The 12,180-nt window shown below is 51.1% G+C and overlaps 1 protein-coding gene across 2 annotated transcripts in view; it reads left to right on the top strand.

Annotated features, from left to right (window-relative positions):
• Positions 1–9,308: 9,308 nt before the first annotated feature.
• The window catches only part of EDAR (ectodysplasin A receptor), a 52,544-nt gene continuing 49,672 nt past the window's right edge, over positions 9,309–12,180 (top strand). For both annotated transcript variants that reach the window (XM_043468661.1, XM_043468662.1), the window contains exon 1: positions 9,309–9,509. The gene's annotated coding sequence lies outside the window, so the exon portion shown is untranslated. The remainder of the gene's footprint in view (positions 9,510–12,180) is intronic.

Below are 12,180 nucleotides of genomic sequence, written 5' to 3' on the forward strand. Positions count from 1 at the left end.
GGGCTCAAAGTTCTGAGCTTGTGTCCAGGAGACGGGCTACTCAGCTGACCAAACCTGTCACCCCTTCAGAGCCCCAGAGGTAGGGACGCCCAGGTCAGGTTGCCTGGACCCAGCAGAGGAAGTGGAAAGGGCTCAGAAGGACCCCAGTGTTGACTCAGACCCTCCATCAGGGGCCTTGTCCCAGAGGCCCGGGCGATAACTCATCAGTGAAAATTCCATTCTTTCCAGGGAACCCTTGAGCCCAGACTGCTCTGCTCTCCCTACCCTCTAGGAGACAGATCTGACCACAGAGAATGATCAAGGTTGCTGGGAGGGACAGGAAAGCAGGGAGGGGGAGGTCTGTGGGACAGAAGTGCACGGCAGGGGAGGGGCATGTGTGGCCAGAGGGCAGCCTCTCCTGACTGGCCCCTCGGGGTCCAGGGTCCCCCTGGACTCTGGGCCTTGCTCCCAGCCCTGGTCTCCTCCTGACCACCCCCCCTCAACTGCACAGCGTACATTACCCACATGCACCCCCAGAACCCCATGAGGCTCACCACCGGGCACAATAGGGACCAAGCTCAGCGTGGTCAAGCTCACACACTCAGGGTCTCACCTTGTTCCCAACAAGACCCTCATGTCTTAGCCTAAATTCTAAAGCAGCGGCCTCTTGAGGAGTACATGGGAAAGAAGGCTGTGTTCTCACTGATGGGAGTCCTTTCCTGTCTGCCGGAGAGACTGTTGATTGCAATGACTTCATAAAAAATAAACATAGCACTAAAGGGCTCACCAGCCCGTAAACAACGCACATCCAATTCTGTCTCCAAGACCCTGGAATTCTAGCTGGCTTGTCCTATTGTCTAGAAAACTCAGAACTGGAATATTTCCCAGTTGTTTAAAATTGGGGAACAAAGTACCTTGACTTACTTCTGAACTTCAAACTTTATCCAGCAACAAGCAGGGATGGGAGTAGACAGAGCCATTAAGAATGAGTGGAGAGAGATTACCCTGCACTTTGCAATACAAACAGGCTTGAATAGACAACCATGTGCATCACAGGGCTGCCCGAGGGCACACACTCCCCCGCTTTTCTAGTGATGTGTTTGTACTTCGTTAAATCGTCTGTAACCCAAGTGCACGGATGCCTCTCACAAACTGCTCAAGGTAGGCAGGTGCACCTCTGAAGGGAACCAGCCATTTACTTGTAAGAACAGCGCTTCCTTGAGAAAGGCAAATCATTACACTGAGAATGACATTACACTACCTCAAGCTGTTGCAATTACCCGTTTATCCATTAGTGTTTTCTAAAAGGAAGCAAACAAAACGCTAAACCACTTGCTTTTCGAGAGAAATCAGTTGTAAAGTTAAAAACTAATCAGGCTACCATAGTGACAGCTGTTGGATGAAAAAAATTATCCTAAAATAAAAAGTAAATCACATGGGGAAAAACTGCCTTTTTGTGCTGATGGTAAAAAATGTATTTTTATAAAAATCTGCTGTGAATTTGGCCTCAGTTTTCAACCACGAGCTGTATGACTCAGAAGAGTAATCTGTGCAGAGGTCAATCCCCTGCTGGTATCACAAGAAGGACATGGGTCCAGACTGAGTTACTCTCCCAAGGAAGGGACAGAAATGAATGGCCTTAGAGGCAGAGGATCAATTCCTGGGTTGAGAAGATCCCCTGGAGGAGGAAATGGCAACCTACTCTGGTATTCTTGCCTAAAGAATTCCATGGACAGAGGAGCCTGGCGGGCTACAGTCCATGCGGTCACAAAGAGTCAGGCACGACTGAGCATGCACACACAGAGGCAGGGAGATTCTGAGAACCCGTGTCCTCGCAGGGGGCCCTGGTTGGAATCATGAGCAACGGGCCTCTGGGCCTCTGGCGGACACAGCGAGCCGCGCTTCTCACCCTATCTGTGGGCAGGGCCTTGGCACTTCAGAACAACCCCCAGACACACAGTGTTCCTCTCTTTTAAATGAAGTTTACATTTCTTCAAAGAGAAAGACAGGGTTGCCTCCGTGGATACTAGGGCAGAAAAGCAGCCAGACTCCTGGTTACTCCTGGGTCAGCTCAGACCTGAGGTGATAGCTTCACCGGTCCCGCTGGTGACTCGGCGGGAATGAGAGTCCTTGAATTCCAGGAAAAGTCACATCTGTTAGAGACTCTGACTTGATACACACCGTTGTTCCCTCCCAAACCTCAGGAAAATGGGCAAAAGAGGGTTTTCAATGTGGCATGATCTCTGGAGAGACAGAATGGGAGCTGAGACAGCACAGCTTAAACCGTGGTGTTGCGAGGCAGCTCTGGAGGAAAAGGCGCCGTGGGCATGGACCCTCCTGCTCAGCCTGGGACAGCGGCATGTGCCCGGGGGCGACTCTCTCATCCTGCGTGGGGCTGCAGAGTCCCTGAGGCTGCCTCACTCCTCCTACTTTGCACCCCCAGGGGTGGATGGGGGGACGGAAGGCTCCAAGCCCGTCTGTGGCGGCTCCTGGGCTGCCGGGCCAGGCCCCGTGAGGAGACCAGGCTGTAGGAACGTGACATACCCAGCAGCCTTGGCACCCCCCTGACCTGGACCCCAGGAATGGAATGTAGGAGGTGGGGGGGACAGCCACAAGGGATACCCTAAGATACTGATGACTGAGGGCCCCAGGAGGCCCTGCCATCTGGACATAAAACAGAGCCTGAGACTGACGAATTTCAGAGCGTTGGATGAGATTTTTAGTCTCCCCACACGCGGGCAGATGTCAGAGATAACCTGACACCTGGGTAGAGCGTCTGTGGTCAAACAGATAAAACCTGACAAACCTCAAGCAGAAGGCGGTCACTTGAGGTCACCAGTGTCATCACCTTCTGAGAGATGGTGCAGTGTCTGAGATGAAAGAGCAAAGTCACTTGTACCACTTTTAGGAAACAGAAAAATCTTTGGGAAATTAAGAAATGACAGCAGAAGGTAAAAACCAGATGGATGGGTTTGGAAGTAAAGTGGAGGAAATTCCCCCAAAAGGAGAAAGGAGAAAGGAGCAAAACGCAACCAATCAACCAGAAAGGAAAATTAGAAAACTCGGGCCCAGAGCTCAGTATCTGGATGACAGGGGTTCCGTCAGGAGAAAAGGCAGGGACATGGTGCAGAAGTGGGGGCCCGCTGAGCCCCCCACAATGGGTGAAATCAGAGCCAGATGGTGGTAAAAGCAGATCACAGCATTTCAGAGTCTGGGGAATACACAGACCCTACAAACTTCCAAAGAGAAAAGCAGAAGATGAACTGCAGAGACCAGGAGCCAGATTACTGTGACCCTCTCAACTTCAACACCAGCTGCTCAAAGGACATGATTTCTAACCTAAAATTTTACACCCATTCAAGCCACAAGTTAACAGGGTAAATGGGGACATTTCCAGACAATCGAGACCTAGAACAGTCACTGCCTAGGATTGCCTCCTATTCATCAGGAGCCTGAGAATGTGCCCAAAAGAACAAGAGGATAAAGCAACAAAGCAGAAAGCCTGGGATCCAGAAAACAGGGAATTTAAACATATACACTAACATTTTTGAGAGGAAGTGTCCACTGACGATGTCCAAAGTTAGAAGAACTGTTAAATACATTATAGCACATCCAGGTGATGGAACATTAACTAGCCATGAAAACTCTGTTTCTAGTGACGTGAAAGTCGCTCAGTCGTGTCCAACTCTTTGCGACCCCATGGACAATACAGCCCATGGAATTCTACAGGCCAGAATACCATTTGGGTAGCCTTTCCCTTCTCCAGGGGATCTTCCCAACCCAGGGATCGAACGCATATCTCCCACATTGCAGGTGGATTCTTTACCAGCTGAGCCACAGAGGAATTCCAAGAATACTACAGTGGGTAGCCTTATCCCTTCCCCAGCGGATCTTCCCGACCCAGAAATCGAAACAGGGTCTCCTACATTGCAGGTGGATTATTTACCAACTGAGCTATCAAGGATTTCTAGGGGATTATATAAAGTGAGATATGCAAAATACAGACAAAGAGGACAGGACACAGAATTATATGTACAGTGTGATCATAGTTATGGAACAAAACAACGCTAAGAGCAAGGTTGACATAATCAGCATCAAGATGTTAACCAGTGACCTTGGGTGGTGAGATTATGAACATTTTAGGTTATTCTGTGTTGCACAAATCTTTGGCAGACTGTTCTTACAGGAAAAAATCAGTGTAATTACTCTTAAGGGCTCATGTAACAAACGTCCCCCACTGAAATTTATCAGCCTATCCTTTTACCTAAGTGTGTAAGTAGTATCAGATATGAATGAGAGGTCATCCACTCTGTGAAACACTCTACCAGGTAAGGGGAGTGTTTCTCTTCTCCGATCTCCAGCAGTTGCTCAGCCATGTTGGCACCACAGTCAGATGTGGGTGGGGGGACTGAGCACCTAGGGACCCCTCCCCAATGCTCAGCACAGGTTATAGCAAGGGGTCAAAATACTTCTGATAAGAATTGAATTTGTTTTTGCAGGTCAGTGTTTGGCAGGTGCAGTTAGCAAAGTGAATAAAGTGTGGTCTCCTTCATCTTCTTCATGCCCACCTCATTCACTCACTCGTCCATTCATTCATTCACTCCACAGACACAAGCTGAGCTTCCACTGTGAGCTCACACACATGGGTGCTCCGTGTGGGGCTCGGGGATGCATGCTACCCCACGAGCTTCCTCTGCAGCAGGAGATGCACAAACAACGGAGCACAGAGACCCAGGATCCCACGTTGGCAGGGCCATGAGGCAGGGTCTCTGAGGGAACATAGGGAGCAGAAGTATTCAGTCTCAACTCCTAGTGCTTCTGTAGGAGGCGGGGGAGGGGGGGTTGGAATCTGTGAAATACTCTCGTTACCCATTCCCTATGTGATTCACCATTTCAGAAAAATGATCTCTTTATGAAGCCAGTGTTTAATCAAGGCCTGAGTCCTGTGCACCTTCTCCAGGACCGCCCCAGTTTCCAAGGGGGGGGGACCGTTCTGCCAGAACTTTCCTAGGATTTCTTCTTTCCTCCTTTGTGCTCCTCACAGGATGCAGTCTGCATCTCAGTTGTAGCCTCCCCACCTGGCATGCCATCTTTGCCCTGGCTCTGATGATTCTGGAAAGGTCAGACCACCCTGGGGATAGACACGCTAGACTCAAGCTCCTGGCCCTGCTGATACGTGGCTGGACTTCTGTGTGGGGTCTTTGTGTTCCCAGAAGCCGTTCCTGTTGCTCCTTGTGATGAAGGGAACGCACAGGCTGGCCTCAGCCCTGCAGGCTGCCTTGAAGGGCAGGTTGGTCTCTGCTGGGACACAGGTGAGGCGGAGGCGCCAGGAGCCCAGGGTGGGTCTGAATCTGGTGGGCGGGTGAGAAGCCGGCTCTGATGAAACCCTCCATCTCTTACAGCCTGAACTCAAGCCTGTGACCTCTACCTCAGATGGAAAGTCACAGAGCCAAAGGGGCTGCGTTTCCATCCATGCTCCTGCCACATTTCTCTAAGAATAAAGCAGGAAATTGTGTGATTTAAAAGCAAAATGATCCAATCTTTGCCTTCTAGAAGACATAAAAGTCTTAATCACATGGACTTCACAAGTCTTTAGAAAGTGTAAGAGCTGAGAAGTACAGACATCACAGCTAATGCTTTCTGCCATCAGCCTTCCCTGGAATCTTCGTGTGTTACCACCACATGATGAGCTTTTGTGCTAAAAGAGTACAAGTCACACTGGGTGCCTAGTCTCGGAATAACACGGGTGCTTGATGTCTGGCTTACTCCGGGGTCTCCCTGCTTAGTAGGGTGGGGGGCAAAGTCATCCTGGTGATTCTGTAAACTGATTGGCACTAGGGTTTGGGCTGCCATGTAGCTGCAGGATCCATGAGCCGCCTTAGTTACAGCCGGAAGTGACTGTATGGAATGAACTGGGTGGTTTGAAAGAGGTGGTGATCTCTAATTCAGGAAGCGGTACCTGGCATCACTTAGCACTTAGGCCAGGCTCAGGCCGAGCCCCGTGTGTCTCACCCTAGGGGGACGATAAGCAAACTGAGGGAGGGGTCAACTCATTCAGATGCTGTGCCTGCACTAAGGCCCCGCCACGCAACCGCACCTTCATGCTAGGGAAAATTTAAACTCTATGGTCATGAGGACTGTAAGAACATGAAATGGGTGGGTTTACTTGAAAAAATCATTTCAGAAAAGCAGAATAGCTTGAAACCTTACCGCTTAGTTGCTATTAGCGTCTGAAGTTCAAAGCTGACCTAATGGAGCACTGGGTCTGGTTGTGAGGGTACCAGGTGCTGCCCCGGGGCTGACCCGGATCAGAGACGTCGTTTGTGTTTGTTTGGGCCACACAGTAGTTGTGTTAGTTGTCAACACTGAAAACTGAGACAATTTCCTGTTTTTTAAAAATTCAGATTTGTGAGCTGCCCCTGAAACTCTGTGGACTGGCGTTCCAGCAACAGTTGCCAGGGCTCCACGTACAATCACCAAGGGCAGTAGAAGCCCCACTCTTGAGCCAGCTCCCGTGGGAGGGCCCTCAGATGAGGCAGCCTCTCTGGAAGCCCCCCTCACAGATGAGGCAGCCTCTCTGGAAGCTGCTCTCCCCAGATGAGGCAGCCTCTCTGGAAGCCCCCATCAAATGAGGCAGCCCCCTCACAGATGAGGTAGCCTCTCTGGAAGCTGCTCTCCCCAGATGAGGCATCCTCTCTGGAAGCCCCCATCAAATGAGGCAGCCTCGCTGGAAGCTGCTTCCCCCAGATGAGGCAGCCTCTCTAGAAGCCCCCCTACAGATGAGGCAGCCTCTCTGGAAACCCCGCCGCCCCTCGCCCCTGCGCCAGCTCTGGGGACAGTCCTGCAGCGGTAGCCGCAGGGAGTTGTGAGGGTACCTCATCCACAGGAGCACTGAGACAGAGACTGAGTAGCAACTCGGCCAGCCAGGGGGATTCCAGTTAAAATGGACCCATTCGGGTTTACCCCTGTTGCCCAGTTTCTGAGGACAGGTAAGGAGGAGGGGCTGTGGAATTAAACACCCCCCAGAACACGTTTTCCTTGTAAAAGGATGCTTTTGCACCTTCAGATATACTCTGAAACTTTCTCATAAATATGCTAAAGATTGCATTAATAAACTTTGTTACATATAATGCACTGAACTGACGACGTGACCTGTTCATTCTGCTGGCTCATACTCTCCATGTGTCGAGAGCTCCCACTGATAACACAGTGGCCAATTCCTGGGCCATTGTCCCATTTCGCCAAAGCCATGAATACTGGGAGATATATGAACTTGTATACTGGAAAATGAATTTGTTGATGTTTAAATGAAGATGTCAATATTTTGTATTTCCAAATTCAGTTTTCCCCTTTCTCTTAGTTTTTCTGCTGCAAATAGGCCTTACAGGACTCACGAGTTTCCCTTTATTAGAAGAGCACACTGGTCTGTGCTATGAGACTGAATGACAACATTGCAGGTCACGGAAAAGACAGCATTTTGAACCTTTGTGCTGCTCAGGCTCCCAAGGTCATTCATGGGAGGATCAATTTCAATTATATTTCAGTTTACCGCTGACATCACGGGGGGCAGGAGTAGATGTCACAAGGAGGCAAGCAGGGGGAGCTAAGGGCATAGTCGGACGCTCACTTTGCCCCCACCCAGCCCCGACCGCAGCTTCCTCTATACCACGTCTGTGCCCCCTCCCTGGAGAGGGTTCCTTTGTGAGAAGCAGTGTCCAGGGTACAAAACCTGGGCAAACAGGGAGAAGAGAGTAGCCAGACTTAGTTCTTTATTAGCAGCACATGTTGGATTTGACTAAGTTCAGTTAAACAAACACAGAACCTCACATCAGTGTATAAAATCTGGTGATGCCCGCCTCATTTGGGGTATATATAGTTAATCTAGAATTAGATGGGGTGTCTATGGTTATCTGCAGTCGAAGAGGGTATATGGTTATCTAGAGTTATATGGGGTGTCTATGGTTATCTGTAGTCATAGTGGGGTATATGGTTCTCTAGAGTTACATGGGATGTATGGTTATCTGCTGGAAGAAAAATCGACAACCTCAGATATGCAGATGATACCACCCTTATGGCAGAAAGCAAAGAGGAACTAAAGAGCCTCTTGATGAAGGTGAAAGAGGAGAGTGAAAAACTTGGTTTCAAACCCAACATTCAAAAAACAAAGATCATAGCATCTGGTCCCATCACTTCATGGCAAATAGATGGGGAAACAATGGAAACAGTGACAGGCTTTATTTTCTCAGGCTCCAAAATCACTGCAGGTGGTGACTGCAGCCATGAAATTAAAAGACGCTTGCTCCTTGGAAGAAAAGCTATGACAAATCTAGACATTGTATTAAAAAGCAGAGACATTATTTGCAAACAAAGGTCCATCTAGTCGAAGCTATGCTTTTCCCTGTAGTCATGTATGGATGTGAGAATTGGACCATAAAGAAAGCTGAGCACCAAAAAATTGATGCTTTTGAACTGTGGTTTTGCAGAAGACTCTTGAGAGTCCCTTGGACTGCAAGGAGAAACCAGTCAATTCTAAAAGAAATCAGTCCTGAATAATCATTGGAGGGACTGATGCTGAAGCTGAAGCTCCATTACTTTGGCCACCTGATGTGAAGAGCCGACTCATTGGAAAAAAAAAAAAAACAAACCCTGATGCTGGGAAAGATTGAAGGCAGGAGGAAAAAGGGACGACAGAGGACAAGATGGTTGGATGGCATCACTGACTCAATGGACTTGAGTTTGAGCAAGCTCTGGGTGATGGTGAAGGACAGGTGTGTTGTGGCCATGCTGCAGTCCGTGGGGTCACAGTCAGACTCGACTGAGTGACTGAACAACAACGGTTGTCCGCAGTCATAGGTGGGTGTATGGTGGGGTGGGGTGGGGGGAACAGAAGTGCAGTCCTGGTGACTCACCTGCAGGAAATGTGGGTGTGGGTGGACAGGCAGGAACAGTGAAGGGGCTTCACAGCTGGATGGAGGCAGTAGCCCAGTCAGTGGTTATCTCAGTGGGGATCCTTGGGTGAGCACTTTGATGAACAGGATTTTGATGCCAATTTAGTTTTCTGCTGTTCTTGTGCCCAAAGGCTTTGCTTGTTTGAAGTGAAGCAAGACCACCACCCCCTGAGTAAAGGGAGTCAGTGATTTTATAGTTCCAAAGGTGTCTTTGGGCAAGAAGTCAGAGCAGGTGTAGGGGGCCGGAGCAGAGTTGTCCCCCCCACCCTCGCCCCCGCCCAACCCTGGTGGCCGCTGCAGGGAGAAGCCTCTAGAGGGCGCAGGTGAGCCCACATGCGGGAGGCCCCGGGAGGGGACAGGCAGTCAGGGAAGAGCACGGAGTCCTGGGAGCGGAGGGAAGTGGGCTGACAGTAAGAGACCGGAGCCCAGGCAGCTCTGTGGCCGCCTGCCCCACCAGCACCTGCTCCCTGGACACGGCTTGCAGCCATCTGTGAGCCCAGGCGCCGCAACGGGACGGAGCCTGGCTTTCTTCAAGGACCATCTTCTGCTGGGATTGGAAACAGACCCCCCAGTGGGGTCCAGGTAAGGCTTATCCTTCTCTCGTGGTTTCCTAAGCGATTGGGCTATGGATGAGATGGAGGTGTCACCATCCGGGACAGCCCGGGTGCATTTTTGAAATGTGTGTCATTTTTGGGTTGCGTTTCAACAAGCTTTCCCGGTTACTATGCGTCTGTGCTACTGGTTCTAAGACCTGAGAGTGTTCCTTTGTTTTCAGGGAAACACTAGACACCCCATTTTGCTACTAGCTGTGTGTCTGGTGAAGGAGCTGCATCTGTGTGCTCAGCAGGTTTGGGGGCTCAGTGCTGAGACCCTGGAGTCTCCTGGAGCCTGGAGGTGTGCTGTGCGCAGCAGCGGGGGACCCCAAGGGTCCTCGGAGCTACCTGGGTGGTTCTGAATCAAGGCCAAAGTTGTGGCCCCCATGTCTTGGGGTGGGTGGGGGGACAGAGAGTGACTGGGTGGAGACACTTGTCTGGTGGCTCTGGCTGTGATACCTTGACAGCTCGGGGGCAACTAGGGCTCCTGCCCCAGAGTCACTGATTCCCCATCTTCCCGCCGTAACTGCACCTGCTTCTCCCAGGAGGCTGGAGGTGTTGGGCAGTGGGACAGGGGGGAGGGTCCGAGAGGGACGGTAAAGCCACAGGGGTGAGGAGGAGCAAAAGTTCCTCCATCCATTGGGGGAGTTTGACGGAGTCGGGGGGTAATCACGATGAGAGGGGAAGCTCAGCCCGTCCTGTCTGAGGTTCTGAAGTTGTGCTGAGACACTTTGCAACTAAGGGTGAAACTGCAGCTGATTCAAATATTAAAGAGGGAAAAACTATGATGAACCAAAGGAGAAAAAAGAATCAGTTCAGATAACAGAAATATTTCCTGCCCAATTCTGGGATCTCTGAGCCTCAATACCTTCCACGTTACATCTTGACAGGGTCTGCCATAGAGAGGGCTACTCTGCAAAGTTGGGGAATGGGCGTTCATCCCAACGACACCCTGGGTCCCTTGTTGCCGGGGAGAGGATAGGCCCTGCCTGGGCTGGCTAAGCTGGGGTCTCTCTGCCCCTATCCCCTCCCCAGGGTGAGCCAGACGGTGAAGGACAGTCCTATGACAACTCATTTGGAGGGCAGTCCTGGAAGCACATGTCTTTGGAGAAAAAAGTAAATAAAATTTCCCTGAAATGTTTGAACTTCACTCTCTGATTACCATCCAGTTTCTGAGAGTAAACACGGTATTCGCTTTGTGGAAGATTCATATTTGTGAAGTTCAGACTTGAAGGGGGCCTCGCCCTCTTCCCTGGGTGTCAATGTGTAACCCCAGCCCCTCATGCAGCTCCGCCATGCACAGACCCCCACATCACAGGGTGTAAACTCCGCCGGCTCTTTTAACTGGGGGTCTCCTCCTCCCATCAAAGTTCCTGAGGTCCCCAAGGACCATCGATGAAAGACAGGTCACACGAATTTTCTTCCTAACTTCTGCAGTTTGCAAAAAAATGAAGTTCATTCTCAAGGAAATGCCCAGAAACCCAGCTTCAAAGACTCAGGTAAACCTGAAATTCAAACACAGAAGCTGTAAACAGGATGGTGTGTTGGAAGCTGGCCCAGTGATGAAGTGCTCAGCCGGCGGTCCCCTCCTGGCCCCCGGGTCCTGCCTGCACGCCGCCCAAGCTTCCCTCCCGGGCTTGCTTCCCTCAGTTGTCCCGGCCGACACCTGCCGGCTCCTGGCTTTGATGCTGTTCGAGGCTCTGCTCAGGTAATTCCGCCTGCCAACAGCATCGTTAATTAACTTGCATTAAGCTCACTTAGCGCATTAGATCAGTTAGGAAACAAAGGTGGAGCCCCTGTGTCACGGTGAGGATGCTGTCTGCCGTGCGCTCACATGCGTGGGCTAGAATTTTATTCAATCTCAGATTTTATTGCCTGAAATAAAGCGAGGGATAATGGACATGTGGGCACTTAGCCTCTGCTCTGTGTTTCTACACTTCACACTTTCATGCTTGTCTTCTCTGCTTTTCAAACAAGGGAATCAAGGCCCAGAGGGGAAGGGATGCCCGGCCGCAGGGCTAGTGACGGTGTGACCCCAGCGTGGCTGATGGGGGTGGAGCACCCGGCGCGCAGGCTCGTGCTGCGCGCCTTGTAGGTGGAAAGTCGGCAGAAACCAGACCTACTGCCGCTGCCTCTGTGGGGATGAGCTGAGAGGGTGCCAGACACCCCAGGTACACCCCTCGGGCTCAGGGTCGTGTCAGCCCCAACATCCCAGGTATGAAAGGCCGACCTCAAGTTCAGGGGTCGTGTCAGCCCTGACACCATGCATTATCTCGGGGAGCTGCCCCCACAAAGATTTGGTGACAGAGGAAAGCAAGGTGGAAATGAGGTGCGGCTGTCTCTGCAGTGCAGACAGGTGACCACAGGGATTTCAGGTGATTCAGTCTGATGATTCTAGCAACAAAGGTGTTCACGTGGCCCTGGGGTTCAGGCCTGGCCTCTGTCAGCAGGAACAGTGAGACTGCTCTTCACTGAACTCCTCTCCAGGGTCTGTCCCAGGAGCAGAGTTGTTACCCCAGGTGGGTGATCCCACAAGGTCGGAGCTCAGGAGAAGCACAGCCGGGGTCTTGGGGCAGGGTGAGCCTGGCCTGAGAGTGGGTGAAGGATCCCACCACCCAAGGCTGCTTCAGTGCCCCTCGAGAGTGGAGGGCACTCAGTGA

The sequence above is a fragment of the Cervus canadensis genome, chromosome 5 (assembly GCF_019320065.1).
Source record: "Cervus canadensis isolate Bull #8, Minnesota chromosome 5, ASM1932006v1, whole genome shotgun sequence".
Taxonomy (NCBI): Eukaryota; Metazoa; Chordata; class Mammalia; order Artiodactyla; family Cervidae; genus Cervus; species Cervus canadensis.